Raw genomic sequence first — 5,980 nt, 5'->3', positions numbered from 1 at the left:
TTATTCAGGGCATAATCCGTTGAAGAGGATATCACAAGCTTGAGCATTGTATTGTAGCATCTTCAACTCATCCACAGTAGCTTCACGATTCGGTTCTCTCCCATTAAAGAATTCACCTTGCAAGCCAACACACACAATAGCCCAAACGGCGGGGTTATGTCCAAGAATATGCATTTTCATCTTATGCTTCCAACTAGCAAAATTTGTACCATCAAAGTAAGGACCTCTACGGTGATAATTTCCCTCGCTGGATGCCATACTCTCCTAGGTTGTGAAACCAAGGCTATGACCACCAAAATCTATGGAAATCAAAGCAAATGGAGACCAAAGCTCTGATACCACTTGTAGGATCAAAAGTATGTCTAGAGGGGGGGTGATTAGACTACTTGACCAAATAAAAATCTATCCTTTTCCCAATTTTAGTCTTTGGCAGATTTTAACTATCTTAGCACAAGTCAAGCAATCTTAACACAATTCAAGCAAGCATGCAAGGAGTCTATGAGCAGCGGAAAGTAAAGCATGCAACTTGCAAGAATGTAAAGGGAAGGGTTTGGAGAATTCAAACGCAATTGGAGACACAAATGTTTTTGTCGTGGTTCCGATAGGTGGTGCTATCGTACATCCACGTTGATGGAGACTTCAACCCACAGAGGGTAACGGTTGCGTGAGTCCACGGAGGGCTCCACCCATGAAGGGTCCACGAAGAAGCAACCTTGTCTATCCCATCATGGCCATTGCCCACGAAGGACTTGCCTCACTAGTGGTAGATCTTCACGAAGTAGGCGATCTCCTTTCCCTTACAAACTCCTTGGTTCAACTCCACAATCTTTGTCGGAGGCTCCCAAGTGACACCTAGCCAATCTAGGAGACACCACTCTCCAAGAAGTAACAAATGGTGTGTTGATGATGAACTCCTTGCTCTTGTGCTTCAAATGATAGTCTCCCCAACACTCAACTCTCACTCACAGGATTTGGATTTGGTGGAAAGATGATTTGAGTGGAAAGCAACTTGGGGAAGGCTAGAGATCAAGATTCATATGGTAGGAATGGAATATCTTGGTCTCAACACAAGTGTAGGTGGTTCTCTCTCAGAAAATATAGGTTGGAAGTGTAGGTATGTTCTGATGGCTCTCTCCACGAATGAAGAGTGGGTGGAGGTGTATATATAGCCTCCACACAAAAACTAACCATTACACACAATTTACCAATCTCAGTGAGACCGAAGTGAAAGACTCGGTCAGACCGATTCAGCAAACCTAGTGACCGTTAGGGTTTTCGGTGGGACTGAGATGCAACTCGGTAGGATCGATATGGTTAGGGTTAGGGCATAACGTAATCTCGGTGTGACCGATTACACAAACTCGGTGGGACCTATTTTGGTAATAAGCTAACCAGAGAGTTAGTCAGCTAAACTCGGTGGGACCGATCGCTCATTTCGGTGGGACCGAAATGTTACGAAGGAGAAACAGAGAGTTTACATTGCAATCTCGGTGGGACCGATCGCTCATCTCGGTAGGACCGAAACGTTATGAAGGGAAACAGAGAGATTACAACCCCATCTCGGTGTGACCGAAATCCCTATCGGTGAGACCGATTTGCCTAGGGTTTGTGGCAGTGGCTATGACATTTGAAACTCGGTGGCGCCGGATAGAAAGAATCGGTAGGGCCGAGTTTGACTTTTGGTTTAGGTCATATGTGGATGTGGGAAGGTAGTTGAGGGTTTTGGAGCATATCACTAAGCACTATGAAGCAAGAACCTCATTAAAAAACACCTCATCCCTCCTTGATAGTATTGACTTTTCCTGTAGACTCAATGTGATCTTGGATCACTAAAATATAAAATGTAGAGTCATGAGCTTTGAGCTTGAGCCAATCTTTTTGTCCATAATATTTTGAGGGGTCCACATTCCTCATCCATGCCATGCCATTCATTGAGCTTTTCCTGAAATATTAATCTTGGAATAGCATTAGCTCAATGAGCTATGTGTTGTTAGGAATTACCAAAACCACCTAGGGATAGTTGCACTTTTAGGCCCCCACCCAGTCCCAGCCAAACGGCGCAATCCGTGCCACGCGTACATAATTACGCATTAAAAATACCATGGGCACAGGTGGGGAGGGGGGCACGACTACGGCACGCCCCAAGACACGGCTTAAACCGCACTAGGGGCTTCCCGCTTTGTTATTTTCTCTTTCAAGACTTTAATCTCTGGAAACCCTGTCTGGCAGCATGATTGCCGAACACATGATGCAGCAACCAAGGAGGCAGAGAGCTACGTCACACCACGGAACTCCCAGGTGGATTACGATAACGAGTGAAATACTTGCTTTAATACTATTCCTCTGCTCGCCCTTGGAAGGGACATGTCAAATAGTCCTACTTTTTGCTTATCGCACTACTTGTATCACTCTTCCCTAACGCACCTTTTTGAATAAACAATGCATAGCATTAAGACTATTATTGCATTCTTCCTTTACATATATATGTTCATTCATGACATCTAGCACCCGTACACTCTGGTACGACCAATACGCCAGGGGCTTAAGCATACCCCATAATGCGGCGTGAGAAGTCCGAACACTTTCGACAGTGCGGCACCCCGAACTTATAGCATTATATGCATAAGCTCCGAATCATGTCTTGGGTCAATAGTTGGGTTTGCCCGGCTCCCATGTTTTGGTACCTTACGTTCCGCTATATCGGCTAAGGTAGCACTGGGAGAACTACTGCGATTGTGCCCCGGTTCTGCTGGGCTAAGCACCTCAGTAGAGAAAGCTAAAACTGACTGTCATGATAAGGCGAGAGACTGGTCGTTGTTCGAGAGGTTTCAAGTCCCTAAAGACTTATGCCGCTTAGAGCGAGGAGTCGGCCCTATCCGGCTTAAGGCGTGTATCGCGCCCCGAATTCGGCCTTCCAAATACTAGGGGCTTTGCCGAAATTTAAAATTATAGAATTCTATGGCTAAGTGAGAGTGATAACGCATTATAGTCCAATTGCCTTGTTCGTTGTGCTGAGCACCTCCCTCGAAGGACCCAACAATGGGAACAAGAGTGCTCAGGTTTATCCCGAACACCCCAGCACTCGTGGCATGGGGGCAGAAGCCAACGACTAGCCATCTCTCAAATTTGATAAACAGCCGAACATAAGGCAATATTTTAAATTCAAACAAGCGTTGCATAGCGCATATGAACAAGTTTTCATAATACAGGATTACACGAGCAAGTTTACTCAAATATTACATCTTTCGCACACTCGTCCGCTACAAGACAGGCACCCTTCAGGACACCCTCATGGTACATCTCGGGGTGGCGATGCTCCTTGCCCTGCGGCGGCCCTTCCTTCACCAGCTTCATGGCATCCATCCTGGCCCAGTGCACCTTCGCACGGGCGAAAGCCCGGCGTGCACCTTCGATGCAAACGGACCGCTTGATGACTTCCAGCCATGGGCAGGCATCCACAAGCCGCCTCACCAGGCCGAAGTAGCTGTTGGGAAGGGCGTCACCAGGCCACATCCGGACTATAAAGCCCTTCATGGCCTGTTCGGCCGCCTTGTGCAGCTCGACCAGTTGCTTCAGCTGGTCTCTTAGAGGCATCGGGTGTTCGGTCTCAGTATACTGAGACCAGAACAACTTCTCCGTTGAGCTTCCCTCCTCGGCCTGGTAAAATTGTGCGGCATCCGACACGCTGCGGGGCAAATCTGCGAATGCTCCTGGAGAGCTCCGGATTTGGGTAAGTAACAAGTAATTTACTTTCACATGCTTGCTTTGCATATAGAATGCCTTACCCGCCGCTATCTTCTTCATCGCATCAATCTCCTGGAGAGCCTTTTGGGCTTCAGCCTTGGCACTCTTTGCACTCTCAAGGGCCGCGGCAAGCTCGGACTCTCGCATCTTCAAGTCAAGCTCCAATGCCTCGTGCTTCGTCACAAGAGCGTGGAGCTCTTGCTGCACCTCGCCCACCCGTGCCTCTTGTTTTTCCCGCTCGGTGCGCTCCTGGGCCGCTTTGTTTTCGGCCTCGGATAGCGCTTGCTTCAGGGTTGCCACTTCGGTCGTGGCCCTTGGCAGATTAAAGATGATCATGTCATTTTGCAATCGCATCCCTTTTATATATATACATATCTATAGACTAGGTATTACTTACCTTTGTTCTCCTCGAGCTGCCTCTTGGCAAGGCCGAGCTCTTTCTTGGACCCTTCGAGGTCCTGCTTCAGTACGGCGACCTCCGCGGTCAGTGCGGCAGAGGCCAGCAGTGAAGCCTGCATACGCATATAGATGTACTTATATTATACTCCTGCGGATATTAGTTGATCCTCTATTCGGCTTTTCTTTTTGAACACCAAATAGAGCATCAGGGGCTACTGTCTATGCGATAATATTTTTCCTATATTTCAAATACTTACCTCAAAGCCTGTTAGAAGGCTGGCATAGGCTTCAGTCAGTCCGCTCTTGGAGGACTGAACCTTCTGGATCACCGCACTCATAATAGTGTGGTGCTCTTCGTTGATGGAAGCGTTGCGAAGCGCTCCTAGCAGATTGTCCGGTACCTCTGGATGGACAGAGGTCACTGGCACGGGCGTCTTGCCCCTTTTGGAAGGAGGCCACCTACCCGTGTCCGGAACCACTGGGGGTTCCGGCGCAGTGTTCGGCTGAAGGCCGAACTCGGAGCCCTCAGGAGCCTTACCCCCTATGCTCCTGGAGTCCGGAAGGTCGCCTTGAGGCGCCTTCGGGACTGTCTCCCCTCGACCTGGTGCCTCTCGAGATAGCACCTCGGCATTATCCGTAGGGCAAGGGGAGGTGGCGGTCGAAAGTGGATCGCTATCCATATCCGACGAGTCCAAGGAGCCGCCCGACGAAGATACGTCGATACGGGCTTGGGGCGGTCTGCATAATCATATTCGACGTTAGGAGAAGCAGTGCGTCAAAGGTATGCTATGAGTCACTCTGGTATCCGAATAGTTATGACTTTGCCAGGGGCTTGGCCCTGAGCAGCCACTCGTCTTCGTCTTCGGCGGCGGTGGTGGAGCAGTCCAGAAGGAGAGTCCTTCCCTTCTTGGACCCTTTGGCCCCCCCGGTTGGGGCGGCCTTCCTTTTCTTGTCTCCCCCAGCTGAAGGGGGAGCATCTTCATCTTCCTCCTCGTCTTCGAGGGAGGAGTGCGTCACGTTGTCATCGGACGATGAGCCCGATATCACCTGGCACCGGGAACTCTTTCGGGTTCCCTTGGCCTTCTTCTTGGTCTTCTCCGGCACCTTGTATGGAGCCGGAGTCAGCATCTTTGTCAGGAGAGCGTCCGCGGTGTCTTCGGGCAGAGGGGCCAGATAGTCGATCTTCTCCAATGCCCCCACCCAGTCCTGTCAAAGGCATGGGAGCTAAGACCCCGCGTGTACTTAAGCTATGGGAAGTAAAAATCCTACCAGATGTACAAAACTTACCAGATTCGCTGGGCGCTTCGCGCTTAGCCCGCGGTCCTCGGTGAGAGGGGGAGGGACCTCGGCACCCTTGAACAGCACCCTTCAGACGTCCTTGTGCATCGTGTCGAAGAGCTCGCTCAGAGTCTGGTGCTGGGCCAGGTCGAACTCCCACAAGTTGAAATCCCGTTGTTGACACGGGAGGATCCGGCGGAAGAGCATGACCTGGACTATGTTGACAAGCTTGTGCCTCTTGCTTGCCATATTCCGGATACATTTTTGGAGTCCGTCTAGCTCCACCAATGAACCCCAGGATAGGCCCTTCCCTTTTCAGGAGGTGAGCCGCATGGGGATTCCGGATCGAAACTTGGGGCCGCCACCCAGTTGGTGTCGCGCGGCTCGGTGATGTAGAACCACACCGATTGCCACCCCTTTATGGTCTCCACGAAGGAGCCTTCAAGCCATATAACATTGGGCATCTTGCCCACCATGGCTCCGCCGCATTCCGCTTGTTGGCCTCCCACCACCTTCGGCTTGATATTGAAGGTCTTCAGCCACAGGCCGAAGTGGGGCC

The sequence above is a fragment of the Triticum urartu genome, chromosome 4A, assembly GCF_056163025.1.
Source record: "Triticum urartu cultivar PI428250 chromosome 4A, HENAU_Tu73, whole genome shotgun sequence".
In the NCBI taxonomy this organism is placed as follows: domain Eukaryota; kingdom Viridiplantae; phylum Streptophyta; class Magnoliopsida; order Poales; family Poaceae; genus Triticum; species Triticum urartu.
The sequence above is the reverse complement of the archived record's forward strand: the minus strand, read 5'-3'. Positions refer to the sequence as shown.